The sequence below is a fragment of the Procambarus clarkii genome, chromosome 84 (genome assembly GCF_040958095.1).
Source record: "Procambarus clarkii isolate CNS0578487 chromosome 84, FALCON_Pclarkii_2.0, whole genome shotgun sequence".
Lineage (NCBI taxonomy): Eukaryota > Metazoa > Arthropoda > Malacostraca > Decapoda > Cambaridae > Procambarus > Procambarus clarkii.
Genome location: NC_091233.1, coordinates 7,964,837 through 7,988,665, shown reverse-complemented (window position 1 = coordinate 7,988,665; position 23,829 = coordinate 7,964,837). Strand labels below are relative to the sequence as shown.

General features: G+C 45.7%; 1 pseudogene; it reads right to left on the bottom strand.

Annotated features, from left to right (window-relative positions):
• The window catches only part of LOC123774839 (macrophage mannose receptor 1-like), an 85,010-nt pseudogene that overhangs the window by 10,896 nt on the left and 50,285 nt on the right, over positions 1-23,829 (bottom strand).

The following is a 23,829-nucleotide window of genomic DNA, read 5'->3' as shown; positions in this document are numbered from 1 at the left end:
GAGGGAGGGAGGGAGGGAGGGAGGGAGGGAGGGAGGGAGGGAGGGAGGGAGGGAGGGAGGGAGGGAGGGAGGGAGGGAGGGAGGGAGGGAGGGAGGGAGGGAGGGAGGGAGGGAGGGAGGGAGGGAGGGAGGGAGGGAGGGAGGGAGGGAGGGTTTTGGGAGGGAGGGAGGGAGGGAGGGAGGGAGGGAGGGAGGGAGGGAGGGAGGGAGGGAGGGAGGGAGGGAGGGAGGGAGGGAGGGAGGGAGGAAGGGAGGGAGGGAGGGAGGGAGGGAGGGAGGGAGGGAGGGAGGAAGAGAGGGAGGGAGGGACGGACGGAGGGAGGGAGGGAAGGAGGGAGGGAGGGAGGGAAGGAGGGAGGGACGGTGGGAGGGAGAAAGGAAGGGAAGGAGGGAGGGACGGTGGGAGGGAGAAAGGAAGGGAAGGAGGGATAGAGGCAGGGAGGTAGGAAGGGAGGGAGGGAGGGGGGAGGGAGGAGGGGAGGGATGGAGGGATGGAGGGAGGGATGGAGGGAGGGAGGGAGGGAGGGAGGGAGGGAGGGAGGGAGGGAGGGAGGGAGGGAGGGAGGGAGGGAGGGAGGGAGGGAGGGAGGGAGGGAGGGAGGGAGGGAGGGAGGGAGGGAGTTAATGATGGAGAGAGGGATGGATGGAGGGAGGGACAGAGGGAGTGTGGTAGGGCAGGAAGGAGGGAGGGAGGGAGGGAGGGAGGGAGGGAGGGAGGGAGGGAGGGAGGGAGGGAGGGAGGGAGGGAGGGAGGGAGGGAGGGAGGGAGGGAGGGAGGGAGGAAGGGAGGGGGGAAGGGACGATCGTAAGGAGGAGAGGGATAAGGAGGGGAGTGTGGCTCGGGACCATATTGGTGTGAGGGAAAAAGGGAGGGAGGGACGGAGGGAGGAGAGTGTGGAATGGGGTCACACTTGTGTGGGGGAGGAAGGGAAGGAGGGAAGGAGGGAAGGAGGGAGAGAGTGAGGGAGGGAGGGAGGGAGGGAGGAAGGGAGAGATGGAGGGAGGGAGGGAGGTAGTGAGAGAAGGAGGGAGGGAGTGTGGCATGGAGTCATACTGATGTGGGGGAGGGAGGGAGGGAGCGAAGGAGGGAGGGAGGTTGGAACGGAGTCAAACTGGTGTGAGGGAGGAACTGAGGGAGGGAGGGAGACAGGGAGAGAGTGTGGCATGGAGTCATACTGGAGTGAGGTAGGGAGGGAGCGAAGGGAGGGAAGGAGAGAGGGAGTGTGGAAGAGAGGGAGGGAATGAGGGTGGAACGGAGTCATACTAGTGTGAGGGAGGGAGGGAGGGAAGAGAGGAAAGACAGGAGGGAGGAAGGGAGGGGGCAGGGAGGGGGCTGGGAGGGAGGGAGAGCGAGAAGGACGGAGGGAGAGAGGGAGGGAAGGTGGGAGAGAAGGAGGGAGGGAGAGAGGGAGGGGAGTGTGGCACGGGGTCATACTGGTGTGAGGGAGGGAGGAGAGTGTGGCACAGGGTCATACTGGTTTGAGGGAGGAAGGGAGTGAATGCGGGAGCGAGGGAGGGAGGGAGTGTGGGAGGGAGGGAGGGAGAGAAGGAGGGAGGGCGGAGGGGAGGATGAGAGGGTGGGAGTGAGTGAGAGAGGGAGGGAGTGAGTGAATGAGGGAGGGAGGGAGTAAGTGAATGAGGGAGGGAGGGAGGGAATGAGTGTAGGAGGGAGGGAAGGAGGGAGGGAAGGGGCGAAAGAGGGAGGGATTGGAGTGTGGCACGGGGTGATACTGTTTTGAGGGAGGGAGGAAGAGAGAGAGGGAGGGAGTGAGGGAGGGAGTGAGGGAAGGAGGGAGGGAGTGTGGGAGGGAGAGAGGGAGGGAGAGAGGGAGGGAGGGAGGGAGGGAGGGAGGGAGGGAGGGAGGGAGGGAGGGAGGGAGGGAGGGAGGGAGGGAGGGAGGGAGGGAGGGAGGGAGGGAGGGAGGAAGGGAGGGAGGGAGGGAGGGAGAGAGGGAGGGAGGGAGGGAGGAAGGGAGGGAGGGAGGGAGGGAGGGAGGGAGGGAGGGAGGGAGGGAGGGAGGGAGGGAGGGAGGGAGGGAGGGAGGGAGGGAGGGAGGGAGGGAGGGAGGGAGGGAGGGAGGGAGGGAGGGAGGGAGGGAGGGAGGGAGGGAGGGAGGGAGGGAGGGAAGGAGGGAGGAAGGGAGAGAGGGAGTATTGAAGGAAGGGAAGGAGGGAAAGAGGGAGTAGGGAGGGGAGTGTGGCACGTGTTCATACTGGTTTAAGGGAGGGAGGGAGGGAGGGAGGGAGGGAGGGAGGGAGGGAGGGAGGGAGGGAGGGAGGGAGGGAGGGAGGGAGGAAGAGAGAGAGGGAGGAAAGGAAGGAGGGAGGGAGGGAGGGAGGGAGGGAGGGAGGGAGGGAGGGAGGGAGGGAGGGAGGGAGGGAGGGAGGGAGGGAGGGAGGGAGGGAGGGAGGGAGGGAGGGAGGGAGGGAGGAAGGGAGGGAGGGAGGTAGGTAGGGAGGGAGGGAGGAGGGAGGAGGGAGGGAGGGAGAGAGGGAGTGTGGTAGGGCAGGAAGGAGGGAGGGAGGGAGGGATGAAGGGAGGGAGGGAGGTAGGTAGGTAGGGAGGGAGGGAGCGAGGGAGGGAGGGAGGGAGGGAGGAGAGTGTGGGATGGTGTCATACTGGTGAGAGCGAGGGAGGGAGGGAGGGAGGAAGGGAGGGAGGAAGGGACGATTGGAAGGAGGAGAGGGATAAGGAGGGGAGTGTGACTCGGGACCATACTGGTGTGAAGGAAAGAGGGAGGGAGGGATGGGGGAGGGAGGGACGGAGGGAGGAGAGTTTGGAATGGGGTCACACTTGTGTGGGGGAGGAAGGGAAGGAGGGAAGGAGGGAAGGAGGGAAGGAGGGAAGGAGGGAAGGAGGGAGAGAGGGAGGGAGGGAGGGAGGGAGGGAGGGAGGGAGGGAGGGAGGGAGGGAGGGAGGGAGGGAGGGAGGGAGGGAGGGAGGGAGGGAGGGAGGGAGGGAGGGAGGGAGGGAGGGAGGGAGGGAGGGAGGGAGGGAGGGAGGGAGGGAGGGAGGGAGGGAGAGATGGAGGGAGGGAGGGAGGGAGGGAGGTAGTGAGGGAAGGAGGGAGGGAGTGTGGCACGGGGTCATAGTGGTTTGAGGGAGGGAGGGTGGGAGGGAGAGAATGTGGCACGAAGTCATGCTAGTGAAGGAGGGAGTCGGTCGGCCGAGCGGACAGCACTCTGGGCTTGTGATCCTGTGGTCCCGGGTTCGATCTCGGGTGCCGGCAAGAAACAATGAGCAGAGTTTCTTTCACCCTATGCCCCTGTTACCTAGCAGTAAAATAGGTACCTGGGTGTTAGTCAGCTGTCACGGGCTGCTACCTGGGGGTGGAGGCCTGGTCGAGGACCGGGCCGCGGGGACACTAAAGCCGCGAAATAATCATACGATAACATAACCTTGTGTGAGGGAGGGAGGGAGGGAGGGAGGGATGAAAGGAGGGAGGGACGTAGGGAGTAATGGAGGGAGGGAGGGAGGGAGTGTGGCATGGGGTCATACTGGTTTGAGGGAGGGAGGGAGGGAGCGAGGGAGAGGGGGAGAGAGGGAGAGAGTGTGGCACGGAGTCATACTGATGTGGGGGTGAAGGAGGAAGGGAGCGTGGAACGGAGTCAAACTGGTGTGAGGGAGGAACTGAGGGAGGGAAGGAGAGAGGGAGAGAGTGTAGCATGGAGTCATACTGGTGTGAGGGAGGGAGGGAGAGAGTGTGGCATGGAGTCATACTGGTGTGAGGGAGGGAGGGAGCGAAGGTAGGGAAGGAGGGAGGGAATGTGGGAGAGAGGGAGGGTGGAACCGAGTCATACTAGTGTGAGGGAGGGAGGGAGGGAAGAGAGGAAAGAGAGGAGGGAGGAAGGGAGGGGGCAGGGAGGGAAGGTGTGAGGGAGGGAGGGATTAGGGAGAGAGAGAAGGTGGGAGGGAGGGAGGGAGGGAAGGAGGGAAAGAAGGAGGGAGGGAGAAAGGGAGGGGAGAGTGGCACGGGGTCATACTGGTGTGAGGGAGGGAGGAGAATGAGGCACAGGGTCATACTGGTTTGAGGGAGAGAGGGAGTGAATGCGGGAGGGAGGGAGGGAGGGAGTGTGGGAGGGAGGGAATGAGTGTAGGAAGGAGGGAGGGAGAGAAAGAGGGAGGGAGGGAGGGAGGAAGGGAGGGAGGGAGGGAGAGAGGGAAGGAGGGAGGAAGGGAGGGAGGGAGGGAGAGAGGGAGAGAGGGAGTGTAGGAGGAAGGGAAGGGGGGAAAGAGGGAGTAAGGGAGGGAGTAAGGGAGGGGAGTGTGGCACGTGTTCATACTGGTTTGAGGGAGGGAGGGAAGGAGAGAGGGACGGAGGGAGGGAGAGAGGGAAGGAGGGAGGGAGGAAGGGAGGGAGGGAGAGATGGAGGGTAGGGTAGGGAGGAAGGGAGGGAGGGAGGGAGGGAGGAGAGTGTGGCACAGGGTCATAATAGTTTGAGAGAGGGAGGGTGGGAAGGAGGGATGGATGGAGGGAGGGAGGGAGGAAGAGAGAGAGGGATGGAAGGAGGGAGAAAGGGAGGGAGGGAGGGAGGGAGGGAGGGAGGGAGGGAGGGAGGGAGGGAGGGAGGGAGGGAGGGAGGGAGGGAGGGAGGGAGGGAGGGAGGGAGGGAGAGAATGTTGGAGGGAGGGTGGCACGGAGTCAAACTGGTGTGAGGGAGAGAGAGAGCATGGGTGGAAGGGAGGAAGGGAGGGAGGGAAGAAGGGTAGTGTGGCAATGGGTCATACTGGTTTGAGGGAGGGAGGGAGGGATGGAGGGAGGGAGGAAGGGATGGAGGGAGGGAGGGAGGAAAGGAGATAAAGAGGGAGGGAGGGAGGGAGGGAAGGACGGAGGGAGGGAGAAAGGAAGGGAAGGAGGCAGGGAGGTAGGAAGGAAGGGAGGTAGGAGGGGAGGGAGGGAGGGATAGATGGAGGGAGGGAGGGAGGGAGGGAAGGAGGGGAGTGTGGCAATGGGTCATACTGGTTTGAGGGCGGGAGGAAGGGAGGGTGGGAGGGAGTAATGGAGGGAAGGAGGGTGGGAGGGAGGGATGGAGGAAGAGAGATAAAGAGGGAGGGAGGGTGGAGGGAGGGGGGAGGGAGGTAGGAATGGAGGGAGAAATGGAGGGAAGGAGGGAGGTAGGGAGGGCGGGAGGGAGTGAGGGAGGGAGGGAGGGAGGGAGGGAGGGAGGGAGGGAGGGAGGGAGGGAGGGAGGGAGGGAGGGAGGGAGGGAGGGAGGGAGGGAAGGAGGGAGGGAGGGAGGGAGGGAGGGAGGGAGGGAGGGAGGGAAGGAGGGAGGGAGGGAGGGAGGGAGGGAGGGAGGGAGGGAGGGAGGGAAGGAGGGAGATATAGAGGAAGGGAGAAAGGAAGGGAAGGAGGGAGGGAGGGAGGGAGGGAGGGAGGGAGGGAGGGAGGGAGGGAGGGAGGGAGGGAGGGAGGGAGGGAGGGAGGGAGGGAGGGAGGGAGGGAGGGAGGGAGGGAGGGAGGGAGGGAGGGAGGGAGGGAGGGACGGAGGGAGGGAGATAGGAAGGGAAGGAGGGATGGAGGCAGGGAGGTAGGAAGGGAGGGACGAAGGGGGGGGAGGGAGGGATATAGGGAGGGAGGGGGACGGAGGGAGGGAGGGAGGAAGGGAGGGAGAGAACGTTGGAGGGAGGGTGGTACGGAGTCAAACTGGTGTGAGGGAGAGAGAGAGTGTGGGAGGGAGGGAGGAAGGGAGGGAGGGAAGAAGGGAAGTGTGGCAATGGGTCATACTGGTTTGAGGGAGGGAGGGAGGGTGGGAGGGAGGGATGGAAGGAGGGAGAAAGGGATGGAGGGAGGGAGGAAAGGAGATAAAGAGGGAGGGAGGGTGGAGTGAGGTAGGAATGGAGGGAGGGAGGAATGGTTAGGGAGGGAGGGAGGGAGGGAAGGGGGGAAGGAGGGAAGGACGGAGGGAGGGAGAAAGGAAGGGATGGAGGGATGGAGGCAGGGAGGTAGGAAGGGAGGGAGGTAGGGGGGGAGGGAGGGAGGGATGGATGGAGGGAAGGAGGGGAGTGTGGCAATGGGTCATACTGGTTTGAGAGCGGGAGGAAGGGAGGGTGGGAGGGAGTAATGGAGGGAAGGAAGGTGGGAGGGTGGGATGGAGGAAGGGAGATAAAGAGGGAGGGAGGGTGGAGGGAGGGGGGAGGGAGGTAGGAATAGAGGGAGGAATGGAGGGAAGGAGGGAGGGAGGGAGGGGGGGAGTGAGGGAGGGAGGGAAGGAGGGAGGGAGGGTTAGGGAGGGAGGGAAGGAGGGAGGGAAGGAGGGAGAGACAGAGGAAGGGAGAAAGGAAGGAGGGATGGAGGCAGGGAGGGAGGGAGGGAAGGAGGGAGGGAGGGAGGGAGGGAGAAAGGAAGGGAAGGAGGGATGGAGGCAGGGAGGTAGGAAGGGAGGGAGGAAGGGGGGAGGGAGGGAGAAGAGTGTGGGATGGTGTCATACTGGTGTGAGGGAGGGAGGGTGGGAGGAAGGGAGGGGGGAAGGGACGATGGGAGGGAGGAGAGGGATAAGGAGGGGAGTGTGACTCGGGACCATACTGGTGTGAGGGAAAGAGGGAGGGATGGGGAAGGGAGGGACGGAGGGAGGAGAGTGTGGAATGGGGTCACACTTGTGAGGGGGAGGAAGGGAAGGAGGGAAGGAGGGAAGGAAGGAGAGAGGGAGGGAGGGAGGGAGGGAGGGAGGGAGGGAGGGAGGGAGGGAGGGAGGGAGGGAGGGAGGGAGGGAGGGAGGAAAGGAGGGAGGGAGGGAGGGAGGTAGTGAGGGAAGGAGGAAGGGAGTGTGGCACAGGGTCATAGTGGTTTGAGTGAGGGAGGGAGGGAGGGAGTTTGTCATGGGGTCATACTGGTTTGAGGGAGGGAGGGAGGGAGGGAGGAAGAGAGGGAGAGAGTGTGGCACGGAGTCATAATGATGTGGGGGAGGGAGGGAGCGAAGGGAGGGAAGGAGGGAGGGAGTGTGGAACGGAGTCATACTAGTGTGAGGGAGGGAGGGAGGGAAGAGAGGAAAGAGAGGAGGGAGGAAAGGAGGGGGCAGGGAGGGAGGGAGTGAGGGAGGGATTAGGGAGGAAGGTAGGGAGAGAAGGAGGGAGGGAGGGAGGGAGGGAAGGCGGGAGAGAAGGAGGGAGGGAGAGAGGGAGGGGAGTGTGGCATGGGGTCATACTGGTGTGAGGGAGGGAGGAGAGTGTGGCACAGGGTCATACTGGTTTAAGGGAGGAAGGGAGTGAATGCGGGATAGTGTGGGAGGGAGGGAGGGAGAGAGGGAGGGAGGGCGGGAGGGAGGATGAGAGGGTGGGAGTGAGTGAGAGAGGGAGGGACAGAGGGAGGGAGTGAGTGATTGAGGGAGGGAGGGAGGCAGGGAAGAAGGGAGGGAGGTAGTGTGGGAGGGAGGGAAGGAAGGAGGGAGTGAGGGAGGCAGGGAGAGAGGGAGTGTTAAGGAGGAGAGTGTGGCACGGGATCCTACTGGTGTGAGGGAGGGAGGCCGTGAGGGAGAGAGGGAGGGAGGGAATGAGTGTAGGAGGGAGGGAGGGATGGGAGTGTGATACGGGGTGATACTGTTTTGAGGGAGGGAGGAAGAAAGAGAGGGAGGAAGTGAGTGAGGGAGGGAGGGAGTATGGGAGGGAGAGAGTGATGGTGGGAGGGAATAGGGAGGGAGGGAGGCACGGGGTCATACTGGTGTGAGGGATGGAGGGAGGGAGGAAAGAGAGGGAGTGTAGGAGGGAGGGAGGGAGGAAAGAGAGGGAGTGTAGGAGGGAGGGAGGGAGGGAGGGAGGGAGTGACAGAGGGGAGTGTGGCACGGGGTCATACTAATTTGAGGGAGGGAGGGAAGGAGGGAGGGAGTGAGGGTGGGAGGGAGGGAGTGGAGTGTGGCATGGGGTCATACTGGTGTGAGGGAGGGAGGGAGGAAGTGAGGAGTAGTGTGGATGACAACGCACAGAACATTTTTTTTCTGGGGGAAAAAATCACGTGTGTGAGTTAGGGTTTTGAGGTCTAAAATCACGGGTGTGAGTCAGGGTTTTCAGGTTCCAATATCCTGCGTGTGAGTCAGGGTTTTGAGGTCCAATATCCCGCGTGTGAGCCAGGGTTTTCAGGTAAATTTTGTCAGTCACAGATTTTAGAAGTTGTTAAAAGTTCTAATGATGAAAATAATTTCCGAGACTTTAGAAGTTTGTTAAAAGTTCTTATGGGAGAAATTCAAAATCGTGTTTATGAGCCAGGGTTTTTCAGGTAAATTTGATTAGTCACAGATTTTAGAAGTAAGGAATTCTTATGATGAAATAATGTCATACGAGTTTGTTAAGAGTTCGTATGATGAAATAATGTCATACAAGTTTGTTAAGAGTTCTTATGGGCAAAATTCAAGTCACTGATGTGGAATATAGGAAATTCTTATGATGAAATAATGTCATACGAGTTTGTTAAAAGTTCTTATGATGAAAATAATGTCTTACGAGTTTATTAGAGTTCATATGGGAGAATTTTTTTCAGAGTTCCTACCGATAATAAACAGATATTTAGGCTGTATATGTTTAAGTTGGATTCTTACTTAGAAACTAGTATATTGCTATATATCTGAATCACTTCACTGCCTTCCCCTCCCCCCTGCATCTCCTGCTCGTACATCACACCCCTCCCTCCCCCTTACCTCGCAATCTGTCGCCGCACCTGTGTTTACTTTAGACCGTCAGCCAGACGCCACATGCAGGTCACCTCTTTAATCTTAATCTTATCTTCTCCGTAATATCTGGACCATCCCTCCACCCTCTCTCTCTCTCTCTCTCTCTCCTTCATATTGTTCATTCATAGTTCCTTTTCATTTAACTAGTCAGTTTTACATATATAAACAAAGTCAGGGTCTAGCTCACGTTCCCACCTTAGGTTTACTAATACATCTTCTTTAGTATCCAATCATTTTCTTCGAGATGTAAAACACAGCTATTTCAAACGTATTAAAATACAATAATTTTGTTACTGAGCTCCAGCTCTTGTCCTCCACCTTAGTTCCCTCGCACATCTTCGTTAATACCTAATCAAATTCCCTGAAATTTTAACCCTCTGTATTTCAGACACAGTAAATAGGATCAAGTCAGTTACTGAGCTCCAGCTCTTGTCCTCCACCTTAGTTACCTCCCACATCTTTGTTAATACCTAATCAAATTCCCTGAAATTTTAACCCTCTGTATTTCAGACACAGTAAATAAGATCAAGTCAGTTACTGAGCTCCAGCTCTTGTCCTCCACCTTAGTTCCCTCGCACATCTTCGTTAATACCTAATTAAATTCCCTGAAATTTTAACCCTCTGTATTTCAGACACAGTAAATAAGATCAAGTCAGTTACTGAGCTCCAGCTCTTGTCCTCCACCTTAGTTACCTCGCACATCTTCGTTAATACCTAATCAAATTCCCTAAAATTTTAACCCTCTGTATTTCAGACACAGTAAATAAGATCAAGTCAGTTACTGAGCTCCAGCTCTTGTCCCCCACCTTACTTCTCTCGCGTGTCTTCGTTAATACCTAATCAAATTCCCTGATATTTTTACCCTCTGTATTTCAGACTCCGTAAATAAGATCAAAAACAGTTATCGAACTCCAGCTCTCGTTCCCGCCTTAGTTCTCTCTCGTATCTTTGTAACTAACCCATCAATTTCCCTGAAATTTTTACCCTCTGTATTTCAGACATAGTAAGTATGATGTAAACAATTATAAAACTCTAGCTCTTGTCCTCTGTCCTAGTTCACTCTTGTAAATTCATTACTATCAGTCCAAATCCCCCTGAGATTTAAACACCCAACTACATTTTCAGACATAGTAAATAAAAACCACTTCAGTTACTGAGTTTCAACTCTTGTTCCCCCACTTATCTCATTTTATACAAGTTCTTTATTTTCCAACTAAATCACCTGAGATTTAAGATCACCTTATTTCTAACCTAGTAAAATTAATCAGGGCATTAGCCAAGCTCCATTTCCTCAGCCTTAGATCATCAGACATAAATATATTCGATCGAGTCCATCTCCAGCCTAACTCTTTATCCGAGTAGTCACATAACCCCAACTTGTGTAATTATCTTTCATCCCCTCCCACATTCCTCTGTCTCATCCAAGTCTCATAAATTTAAAATGTAGCTGTTAATTTGCGTTCTTTCCTAGTTCATAGCATATTCTCTGTATGTTCAGATCAGTACTTAGTCTTACATATTCTCTAGTTCTTTTCATTTTATACAAGACTTAAACAACTATTACTGTGTCCCCTATCTTATTTAAACATGACTCATATGTAAATATACCCAACTCCTTCCATCCATTACAAGTCCTAGCATGTTCACCACCCAACTCACTACGCTTTTTCTACTTTACATGTTGTAGTATGTTTTCCGCGCATCTTGATACCAACCCTTACAATCTCTCTCAATCCTTTACACGTCTCAGCATGTTCCCCCCCGCCCAACTTTCAACCCTTTCTTACAATTTTCCTCCATCCCTCCGCTACATGTTCATACCCGTTTCATTTACAGTCCACTACATATTCTCTATTCATCTTTGTACTAATTCGTAAAAACTAGTTGTTTCTGTCATTTTAGTAAGTATGTAGATCATCGTTATTAACAACAACAACAACAGTAACATTACTAATTCACAGTGAGTTACTACAGAGCCTTTAGTAGTTATCCATTTTTCAAATAAGGTCAATATAAATCATTCTAAGACATCTTCGTACAATTATAATAATAATTTTTATTTAGGTAAGGTACATACATAAAGAGATTTTACAAAGTTTGTTGGCTTTATAGATAGAGCTAGTACATACAATGCCTAAAGCCACTATTACGCAAAGCGTTTCAGGCAGTTAAAGATACTTGCCTGTTCACTAGGTCATTACTTACAGTATCATCTTAAGTCATTGTTTTCGTAACTCAGCTTTATTAAACATACACCTTCAGTAGTCAAAGTTCTCTATGTTCTTCACAAGTTCATTGTTCATTCTTTGTATTCCCTATGTTCCTTATCATGTTTTCATATTCTCTATAAGTTCATATTCCCTGCATGTTCACTCTATTCATCAACTTTTTTCTTACATGTTTTCTATGTTCACTGTGTTCATTTCCCTACTTAACCTCAATTTTTTATGTTCTTTGTTTCTTTAAACCAATTTGTTTCTTCCATTCACTAACTAGTTCTTTGTCAAATATTATACAGCAATATTATACGACAATACAGTTCCCTCAACAATTTTAGTCACCCAGTTTTATTTGCAAAACTATGTCAAAGTAATTCTCATAGTCAACTTAATAGTTCTACCAACCCTGTTCTTAAACAAATCTACACTTTATTCAGTTCCAAATTTACAAAGACAAACCTTTCTTGTAACTTCTTAACTAAAAATCTTTCGCCAGTCAACTAAAACATAGTCACTTTCGTCATTTCTCAACTAAACTTATTATCCAATCAACTAAAAATGGTCAGAATTAGCCTCGTTCAACGCAGTTCTTAACAAAAATAACCTTTCTCTTAGCTAAAAATTGTCAAAAGAATCTTTCCAACACTGTTCATAACTAACTTTATCCATCGTCATTCAACTAAAAATAGTCTTGTTCATAATTTCGTAACAGCCATTATGTTTTCGTTAAGTAAGAAAATATAGTCAAAGATATCTATCTTCGTCGTTCTTAACTGACATTTATACTTTGTGGAGCACTAAAATAGTCACTGTCGTCATATTTTTTCTTGTCTTTCCTCAGCTAAAATAGTCAAATGTAACTTTTTCAACACTTTCGTAACTAAAATTATATGCCGTTAAGTAAGAAAAATAGTCAAAGGTGCGCTCTGTAACACCAAAGTTACTCTTCGAGAAATCAAAGACACTCTTCAATACATCAAGGACTTACTCAAAGACACCAAAGTTGCACTCAAAGACATCCTTTGAGACATCAAAGACATCCTTTAAGACATCAAAGACACCTCTCGAGGCATCAAAGACACTCTCAAACACACCAAAAGGCACTCTTCGAGATATCAAAGTTATTCTTCGAAACATAAAAGTTGCTCTGTAAGATATCTTCGTTCATCAAACTTATTCTCAGAGATATCTAATGTTGTTCTCTAAGACAAAAAGTTATTCTAAGACAACAAAAGTTATTCTCAGAGCTACCCAAAGCTATTCTCAGAGTCATCAAAGTTGTTCCAAAAGACGTTAAAAATTAATCTCAGTCATCAAACTTGCTCTCAAAGTCATCAAAGTTAATCTTAGAGTTATCAAAGGTAATCTCTAACTCACTTTTGTTCATCAAAGTTGATCTCAGAGTTAACAAAGGTAATCTCTAACTCACTCTCGTTCATCAAAGTTGTTTCAAAGACATCAAAGTTAATCTCAGAGTTATCCAAAGATATTCTCATGTCCACAAAAGTTATTCTGAGCTATCAAAGTTAATCTCAGACATCTTCGTTCATAAAAGTTATTCTCAGAGACATCTAAAGTTATTCTCTAAGACATCAAAGTTATTGTAAGAGCTATCGAAAGTTATTCTCAGTCATGATATGTTATTCTCTAAGTATCCTTCCGTTTATCAAAGACATTCTCTAAGTCCTCAAAGTTATTCTCTAAGACAACAAAGTCATTCTCAGAGTCATCATAAGTTATTCTCATAGTCATCATAAGTTATTCTCAGAGTCACCTTTGTTATTCAAAGAAGCCTTCTGAGACATCCTCGTTCAACAAAACTGTCCTCAGAGCCATCAAAAAAGTTAAATACAGTCATCAAAGTTATTCTCTAAGTATCTTTTCGTTCATCAGAGAAGCTTTCTAAGACATCTTTGTTCATCAAAGTTGTTCTCTAAGACATCAATATTGTTCTCTAAGACATCAAAGATGTTCTCTAAATCATAAAAGTTAATCTCTAAGTCACCTTCGTTCATTAGAGAAACTTTCCAATCCATCTTCGTTGATCAAAGTTATTCTCAGTCATCAAAGTTATCTCGATTCATCTTCGTTCTCCAAAAAAGTTGTTCTCTAAGACACCTTCGTTCATCAAAGAAACACTCCTTCTTCCATTATGTTATTCTTTAAGACATCTTCAGTCATAAAATTTCTCACCAAAATGTACCTAGTTCAGCTTTTCATACCAAACCTGCACTTCTGTTAAAATATATTTTCTTAGTCGCTTTACCCTAAAACTGTTCTCTGAACTACACTGCTCAAACCTACGTAACCAATCTTCTCCACCCAATGTTACTTAGTTAACGTGACGTTCCTAAACCTAACTTTACATACCCTAACATAACTTACCTTACCTTACCTATCTTACCTAACCTAACCTAACTTATCCTGCTTAACCTAACTTACCTACCCTACCTAACTTAACCTGCTTAACCTAACTTACCTTACCTTACCTATCTTACCTAACTTACTTAACTTAACCTAACTTATCCTGCTTAACCTATCTTACCTACCTTACCTCACCTAACTTATCCTGCTTAACCTAACTTACCTACCTTACCTTACCTAACTTAACCTAACCTAACTTAACCTGCTTAACCTAACTTACCTTACCTATCTTACCAAACTTACCTAACTTATCCTGCTTAACCTAACTTACCTACCTTACCTAACTTAACCTAACCTGCTTAACCTAACTTACCTAACTTAACCTAACTTATCCTGCTTAACCTACCTTACCTAACTTAACCTGCTTAACCTAACTTACGTAACTTATCTTACCTATCCTAACCTAACCTAACTTGCTTTACCTAACTTAATCTTACATTCCCAAACTGATGTATCCTAACTTATCTAGTCCAACCAGACATGATCTAACTTACATAATTATTCCTGCTTGTCTTTTGTGTTTCGTCAATCATTGTCTCATATTCATTTACTCATTTCAAGGGTTAATTTCTCAAATGGACATTTTTGCATTTCAAGTGTTATTTGTTTAAGATTGGGTGTTTAACCATTTCAAAGGATTTTTGTTATATATGGAAATTTACTCGTTTCAAGGGCTAATTTCTCAAATGGTCATTTTTGCAGATAAAGGGTTATTTGGGAAAGTTCATCAAGTTGCTCATAAGTTGTATTTAGTAGGTTCTATCATATGTTCTTATTCCCCAACCCCTTAACCTTACCTCTTGTAATCTTAGTATATTTAGTAGGTTCTATCAAATCTTCTTATTCCCCAACCCTTTAACCTAACCTTTCAGATGTAGTTTCTTGTGTTTTTTACGTATTTGTTGAATATATTATCCTTTTCATAACCTTTCAGATGTAGTTTTGTTTCTCCTTTGTATATTTTTACCCAAGAAACGACTAAGAAAATATATTTTAACAGAAGTGCAGGTTTGGTATGAAAAGCTGAACTAGTTACATTTTGGAGAGAAATTTTATGACTGAAGATGTCTTAAAGAATAACATAATGGAAGAAGGAAAGTTTCTTTGATGAACGAAGGTGTCTTAGAGAACAAATTTTTTGGAGAACGAAGATGAATTAGATGACTCTGAGAATAACTTTGATCAACGAAGATGGATTGGAAAGTTTCTCTAATGAACGAAGGTGACTTAGAGATTAACTTTTATGATTTAGAGAACATCTTTGATGTCTTAGAGAACAACATTGATGTCTTAGAGAACAACTTTGATGAACAAAGATGCCTTAGAAAGCTTCTCTGATGAACGAAAAGATACTCAGAGAATAACTTTGATGACTGTATTTAACTTTTTTGATGGCTCTGAGGACAGTTTTGTTGAACGAGGATGTCTCAGAAGGCTTCTTTGAATAACGAAGGTGACTCTGAGAATAACTTATGATGACTCTGAGAATGACTTTGTTGTCTTAGAGAATAACTTTGAGGACTTAGAGAATGTCTTTGATAAACGGAAGGATACTTAGAGAATAACATATCATGACTGAGAATAACTTTCGATAGCTCTTAGAATAACTTTGATGTCTTAGAGAATAACTTTAGATGTCTCTGAGAATAACTTTTATGAACGAAGATGTCTGAGATTAACTTTGATAGCTCAGAAAAACTTTTGTGGACATGAGAATATCTTTGGATAACTCTGAGATTAAGTTAGAGATTACCTTTGTTAACTCTGAGATCAACTTTGATGAACAAAAGTGAGTTAGAGATTACCTTTGATAACTCTAAGATTAACTTTGATGACTTTGAGAGCAAGTTTGATGACTGAGATTAATTTTTAACGTCTTTTGGAACAACTTTGATGACTCTGAGAATAGCTTTGGGTAGCTCTGAGAATAACTTTTGTTGTCTTAGAATAACTTTTTGTCTTAGAGAACAACATTAGATATCTCTGAGAATAAGTTTGATGAACGAAGATATCTTACAGAGCAACTTTTATGTTTCGAAGAATAACTGTGATATCTCGAAGAGTGCCTTTTGGTGTGTTTGAGAGTGTCTTTGATGCCTCGAGAGGTGTCTTTGATGTCTTAAAGGATGTCTTTGATGTCTCAAAGGATGTCTTTGAGTGCAACTTTGGTGTCTTTGAGTAAGTCCTTGATGTATTGAAGAGTGTCTTCGATTTCTCGAAGAGTAACTTTGGTGTTACAAAGCGCACCTTTGACTATTTTTCTTACTTAACGGCATATAATTTTAGTTACGAAAGTGTTGAAAAAGTTACATTTGACTATTTTAGCTGAGGAAAGACAAGAAAAAATATAACGACAGTGACTATTTTAGTGCTCCACAAAGTATAAATGTCAGTTATGTCACTTATGCCCGAAACGCTTTGCGTAATAGTGGCTTTAGGCATTGTATGTACTAGCTCTACCTATAAGTTAAGAACGACGAAGATAGATATCTTTGACTATATTTTCTTACTTAACGAAAACATAATGGCTGTTACGAAATTATGAACAAGACTATTTTTAGTTGAATGACGATGGATAAAGTTAGTTATGAACAGTTTTGGAAAGATTCCTTTGACAATTTTTAGCTAAGAGAAAGGTTATTTTAGTTAAGAACTGCGTTGAACGAGGCTAATTCTGACCATTTTCAGTTGATTGGATAATAAGTTTAGTTGAGAAATGACGAAAGTGACTATGTTTTAGTTGATTGGCGAAAGATTTTTAGTTAAGAAGTTACAAGAAAGGTTTGTCTTTGTAAATTTGGAACTGAATAAAGTGTAGATTTGTTTAAGAACAGGGTTGGTAGAACTATTAAGTTGACTATGAGAATTACTTTGACATAGTTTTGCAAATAAAACTGGGTGACTAAAATTGTTGAGGGAACTGTATTGTCGTATAATATTGCTGTATAATATTTGACAAAGAACTAGTTAGTGAATGGAAGAAACAAATTGGTTTAAAGAAACAAAGAACATAAAAAATTGAGGTTAAGTAGGGAAATGAACACAGTAAACATAGAAAACATGTAAGAAAAAAGTTGATGAATAGAGTGAACATGCAGGGAATATGAACTTATAGAGAATATGAAAACATGATAAGGAACATAGGGAATACAAAGAATGAACAATGAACTTGGAAGAACATAGAGAACTTTGACTACTGAAGGTGTATGTTTAATAAACCTGAGTTACGAAAACAATGACTTAAGATGATACTGTAAGTAATGACCTAGTGAACAGGCAAGTATCTTTAATTGTACGAAGATGTCTTAGAATGATTTCTATTGACCTTATTTGAAAAATGGATAACTACTAAATGCTCTGTAGTAATTCACTGTGAATTAGTAATGTTACTGTTGTTGTTGTTGTTAATAACGATGATCTACGTACTTACTAAAATGACAGAAACAACTAGTTTTTACGAATTAGTACAAAGATGAATAGAGAATATGTAGTGGACTGTAAATGAAACGGGTAAGAACATGTAGCTGAGGGATGGAGGAAAATTGTAAGAAAGGGTTGAAAGTTGGGCGGGGGGAACATGCTGAGACGTGTAAAGGATTGAGAGAGATTGTAAGGGTTGGTATCAAGATGCACGGAAAACATACTACAACATGTAAAGTAGAAAAAGCGTAGTGAGTTGGGCGGTGAACACGCTAGGACTTGTAATGGATGGAAGGAGTTGGGTATATTTACATATGAGTCATGTTTAAATAAGATAGGGGACACAGTAATAGTTGTTTAAGTCTTGTATAAAATGAAAAGAACTAGAGAATATGTAAGACTAAGTACTGATCTGAACTTACAGCGAATATGCTATGAACTAGGAAAGAACGCAAATTAACAGCTACATTTTAAATTTATGAGACTTGGATGAGACAGAGGAATGTGGGAGGGGATGAAAGATAATTACACAGGTTGGGGTTATGTGACTCTACTCGGATAAAGAGTTAGGCTGGAGAGGGACTGGATCGAATATATATTTTATAATTGTTTACATCATATTTACTATGTCTGAAATACAGAGGGTAAAAATTTCAGGGAAATTGATGGGTTATTTACAAAGATACGAGAGAGAACTAAGGCGGGGACGAGAGCTGGAGCTCGATAACTGTTTTTGATCTTGTTTACGGTGTCTGAAATACAGAGGGTAAAAATTTCAGGGGAAATGATAGGATATTAACAAAGACTTGAGGGGGCAGTAGGGTGGGGGACGAGAGCTAGAGCTCAGTAACTGACTTGATCTTATTTACTAACTTTGAGGTATGTCTGCTCTAAATTTCGGGGAAAATTGGTCTGTTACTAACGATCTTGTACAAATGAACTAAGCTGGGGGACAAAAGCTAGAGTTTGATAATTGTTTGGATTTACTAAACTATGTCTTAAATACAGCGGGTAGAAATTTAAGGGAATTTGATAGGATAATACCGAAGACACGAGAGGGAAGTAAGGTGGGGGATGAGAGCTGGAGCTCTGTAACTGACTTGATCTTATTTACTGAGTCTGAAATACAGAGGGTTAAAATTTCAGGGAATTTGATTAGGTATTAACGAAGACACGAAAGGGAAATGAACTAAGCTGGGGGACAAGAGCTAGAGTTTGATAATTGTTTTGATTTACTAAACTATGTCTGAAATACAGCGGGTAGAAATTTCAGGGAATTTGAAAGGATAATACCGAAGACACGTGAGGGAAGTAAGATGGGGGATGAGAGCTGGAGCTCAGTAACTGACTTGATCTTATTTACTGAGTCTGAAATACAGAGGGTTAAAATTTCAGGGAATTTGATTAGGTATTAACGAAGGTGTGCGAGGGAACTAAGGTGGAAGACAAGAGCTGGAGCTCAGTAACTAACTTGATCTTATTTACTGTGTCTGAAATACAGAGGGTTAAAATTTCAGGGAATTTGATTAGGTATTAACGAAGATGTGCGAGGTAACTAAGGTGGAGGACAAGAGCTGGAGCTCAGTAACTGACTTGATCTTATTTACTGTGTCTGAAATACAGAGGGTTAAAATTTCAGGGAATTTGATTAGGTATTAAGGAAGATGTGGGACGGAACTAAGGTGGAGGACAAGAGCTGGAGCTCAGTAACTGACTTGATCTTATTTACTGTGTCTGAAATACAGAGGGTTAAAATTTCAGGGAATTTGATTAGGTATTAACGAAGATGTGCGAGGGAACTAAGGTGGAGGACAAGAGCTGGAGCTCGGTAACAAAATTATTGTATTTTAATACGTTTGAAATAGCTGTGTTTTACATCTCGAAGAAAATGATTGGATACTAAAGAAGATGTATTAGTAAACCTCAGGCGGGAACATGAGCTAGACCCTGACTTTGTTTATATATGTAAAACTGACTAGTTTAATGAAAAGGAACTATGAATGAACAATATGAAGGAGAGAGAGAGAGAGAGAGAGGGTGGAGGGATGGTCCAGATATTACTGAGAAGATAAGATTAAGATTAAAGAGGTGAGCTGCATGCGGCGTCTGGCTGACGGTCTAAAGTAAACACAGGTGCGGCGACAGATTGCGAGCTAAGGGTGAGGGAGGGGTGTGATGTACGAGCAGGAGATGCAGGGGGGAGGGGAAGGCAGTGAAGTGATTCAGATATATAGCAATATACTAGTTTCTAAGTAAGAATCCAACTTAAACATATACAGCCTAAATATCTGTTTATTATCGGTAGGAACTCTGAAAAATATTCTCCCATATGAACTCTTAACAAACTCGTAAGACATTATTTTCATCATAAGAACTTTTAACAAACTCGTATGACATTATTTCATCATAAGAATTTCCTTAATTCCACATCAGTGACTTGAATTTTGCCCATAAGAACTCTTAACAAACTCGTATGACATTATTTCATCATACGAACTCTTAACAAACTCGTATGACATTATTTCATCATAAGAATTCCTTACTTCTAAAATCTGTGACTAGTCAAATTTACCTGAAAAACCCTGGCTCATAAACACGATTTTGAATTTCTCCCATAAGAACTTTTAACCAACTTGTAAAGTCTCGGAAATTATTTTCATCATAAGAACTTTTAACAACTTCTAAAATCTGTGACTGACAAAATTTACCTGAAAAACCTGGCTCACACGCGGGATATTACACCTCAAAACCCTGACTCACACGCAGGATATTGGAACCTGAAAACCCTGACTCACACGCGTGATTTTAGACCTCAAAACCCTGACTCACACGCGTGATTTTTTCCCCCAGAAAAAAATGTTCTGTGCGTTGTCATCCACACTACTGTGAGGGAGGGAGGGAGTGACGGAGGGGAGTGTGGCATGGGGTCATACTGGTGTGAGGGAGGGAGGGAGAGAAGGAAGGTGGGAGGGAATAAGGAGGGAGGGAGAGAGAGAGGGAAATATTATGGAGGGAGGGAGGGAATAGGAGTGAGGAAGGAAAGAAGTATGTGAGGGAGGGAGGGAGTGTGGGAAGGAGGGAGGGAGGGAGGGGAGAGGGAGGGAGGGAGGAGAGTGTGGCACGGGGTCATACTGGTGTGAGGGATGGATGGAGGGAGGGAGGAAAGAGAGGGAGTGTTGGAGGGAGGTAGGGAGGAAAGAGAGGGAGTGTAGGAGGGAGGGAGTGTGGGAGGGAGGGAAGGAGGAGGGGTGGCACAGAGTCAAACTGGTGTGAGGGAGAGAGGGAGTGTTGGAGGGAGAGAGGGAGGGAAGTGTGGCACGGGATCATACTGGTGTGGGATGGAGGGAGGGAAGGTGGGAGTGACAGAAGGGAGTGTGGCACGGGGTCATACTGGTGTGAGGGAGGGAGGGGAATGTGGCACGGGGTCATACTGGTGTGAGGGAGGGAGGGAGAGAGTGAGGGTGGGAGGGAGGGAGTGAGGGAGGGGAGTGTGGCATGGGGTCATACTGGTGTGAGGGAAGGAGGGAGGGAGGGAGGAAGTGACGGAGGGGAGTGTGGCACGGGGTCATACTGGTGTGAGGGAGGGAGTGAGTGAGTGACGGAGCGGAGTGTGGCACAGGGTCATACTGGTGTGAGGGAGGGAGGGAGGGAGGGCAGTGTTGCATGGGGTCATACTGGTGTGAAGGAGGGAGGAGGATTGTCCATATATCAACACAGCTGGGGCTCATCACGTCCACCTTCATATATTAATTAGTTCATCATCTTTTGGACCAAAAGTGGCACTTCAAGTTTGTGTAATATTTTCTTATCATATCACATGTTTTTTAATTTACGAACTTTAATGAAACATTTATTTTAAATTTTTTAAAAATATATTAGGGAACTGTGAGATGTGGTTACATATTTTTTTTATAGTGTCACACCTTGAATTTGGCAACTATAAATTGTTTCTGGTAAACTTCTTTTGTTTTTCAATAAGTTTGAAGTCAAAAACTTCATCAAATTTTGTAACATTATTCTCGTGTAATCTCCATATTTTTTGGAAAATTTCTAACAAAATTGTTAGGGTTGGATGACAACCTATAGCATCTGAAATTTTGTATTTATTTTTTAATTTCACCCTTTCTTTGAAATTATTATAATTAATTATTTTTTATTTCTCTTTAAAAATAATAGAATTAGAAGTTAAACATCCAACCTAAATCTAAGAGAAGAAATCAATATTTACGCTGTTGAATGCTTACCTTGGTCGTGTATATATAAGTAAATGCTTCTGAGCATCTCGATGTCGTCAAACATGGCCAGGTGTCCCCCCAGCAGGCGGCAGGTGACCACAGCATCCTCCCAGGACATGTGTTCCTGGGTGAGGAAGGTGAGACACATGTTTCCCACGGTAGTGAACGGTGCCTCACACGCCACCTCCTGCACCGCCTCCTCTGACTCTTTCATGCAAGAGAATTATTACAATATATTGTTTCCGCTATGCATATAGTATTAGTAAAACATGTATGAAACTGATACTATGACGCCTGTTATTTTTGGCAAAACACTGAACTGAATTTGGACGTCGTTGAAAGATGTAAAACAATATTCTATTAAAGAAGTAACGTTTCCTTCACTGTGGTATACTCAATGTCTCTTTTCTGGGCTATTATTATTCATACTATGTATAATCTTGTTCTTGTTTTGAAGTAAATATCAGTGAATGCTAAAGGTTATAAAAATAGGCACGTTACAGATTGCAACAAAAATCATGGAACAACATGACCTGAGTTCGTTTTAAGTCTTCAAGAATTTAAAGAAATGACAATTACACTAGAAATATAAGAACATAAGAACTAAATTAAATTAATAAAGTCCTATTGGCTCATACAGTCCAGTGCTGCACTTTAGCTCCATTCCCGAACCAAGGCCTGGCGCACAGCAATGCAGTGGTACATGCAAGCCGATTGCATACTGAGTGCTTATCAGCTTGCATGCACCACCACACAGCCGTACGCCAGGCCTTCAGAACCTGTAATGGGGCTTTAGTGATGCGCCTTGCTCCTTCACTAATCACAATTTAACTAACTTTGTAATACTTGAAGATTTTTAATTACCTTTTGTCAATTACAGTATAGTTGCAAATTGTCTTAAACAAATTCTTAAAATATATTTTAAAACATGTATTTTTTTTAATTATGTTTGATTCCAGTTATGTCTAAGGTGCTACAGTTCCAAACACGTTTTTCAACATTATTTGTGCTGTCGTAATGTTTAGATTATAACTGCATTTTTCGTTTGCTAAAATAGAATTATATATTTTTACTGACAATCTAAAATTTGGTAAAAAATTCACGAGTAAAAATATTTAATATATGCTGGTGAGTGACAAAATATTTAACATGTTACTGAGGACACTGTTTGAGACATCACATACCTTCATTTGCTGAAGAGAAAGGAAATTCACACAGAGGGAAAAAGAGGCTATCACAAGGTATGTCATTCAGGTAGTGATGCCCAGATTTGTACAGATGAATGCAAGGGCCGTCGCCACTAGGTTCGATAGAGGTAAGCGTTGCATACCAGAACGGTGTGCCCATGGGCACTAACTACCCTAATGAATAGGTGAAGCTGCCCAGGTTGTTGTCCAACATGCCATCAATCCAGTAGGAGTTTGAGATGTCTCCTGCATAAAATCATATTGTTATTTATAGGACATAAGCAAAGCATATCAAACTCCTTACTAATTTCCCCACACATTGTAATATGTAATAATCACACACAGTAGCAATATATGGCGAAAGTAAGCTCTGGGATTAAATATTTGACAGACTCTGAAGGTGAGATCAAACTTACAGGCCATGATATCAACACACTTGTTGGCGCCGACTACAGGTGTTAAACCTGTCTGCCAACTACGGCTGTTCAACAATATTCCCATTTGTTACATATTATAACCTCAACCCAGATCTCGTTCATATTATCAACCTTCTAATACATTGAAAAAACCTGAATCCAAGTATTAACATATAAATGTAATATTAGAAAGTGTAATATTAAAATATGAGAATATTAAATGGTGAACTCTGACTCTTGAGGAATATTAGAAAAGTATTTCAGGTTTCCGTTAAGTCTTTATTTAACTACCAGCAGTACCCAGCCACCCGCTGCTGTGGCTCAGCATGTGCGTTGCTGAGCCACAGCAACCTTCCCTGTCCCCCAGTCCTTCCCTCCATCCCCCCCTCACCCGTCTCCTCGGCCTCCCAACCATACTCCACTCCCCTCGTCCCTACGATTCCAAACTCCCCTGTCCCCTAGTCTTTCCCCACCATTACCCTCTCCCTTGTCCCCTCATCCTCCTCACCATCTCTCACTGCCTTCCCCTCATCATCCCCACCATTCCCCACTCCCTCATCCGATGCCTTCCCAAATGGTCTGATGTTCCCATCAGAAAATTGAGAATATCAAGTGATCTGATGTTCCCATCACTGAAACATAAGAAAAACAGTTAAAAAATGAAATGAAAATATGAAAAAAAATAAACTATACTCACAAAATGAACGGTATGGTAAGCAACAAAGCTCAATTCCAATGCAATTCACACAAAATAATTAAATCAAAATCTATGAAAATTCAATTTATCAATGTAATCAGAAACGTTGAAATGGAATTGTAACATATTTAGTATAGCATGTGGGTGCTGCTCTTACATACAACAGATGGCGCTGTTTTTCAAGAAAAGCATAGTTTTACCTGTCACAGGTGTGGCATCTATATTTATACTTACGAAATGAACGGTATGGTAAACAACGCAACTCAATTCCAACACAATGTGACACAAAATAATTCAATAAAAAATAAAATAAATCGAAATCTATGAAAATATAATTTATCAATGCAATTGGAAACATTGAAATGGAATTTATTTATTTATTTATTTACTTATTTATTTATTTATATATATACAAGAAGGTACATTGGGTTTGTGAGAATACATTGAATAGTACAGTATTTATAATCTTGTAAAGCCACTAGTTTGCGCAGCGTTTCGGGCAAATTCGTGACATATTTAATACAGCGTGCATGTTGCTATTATGTATAACAGATGGTGCTGTTTTTCAAA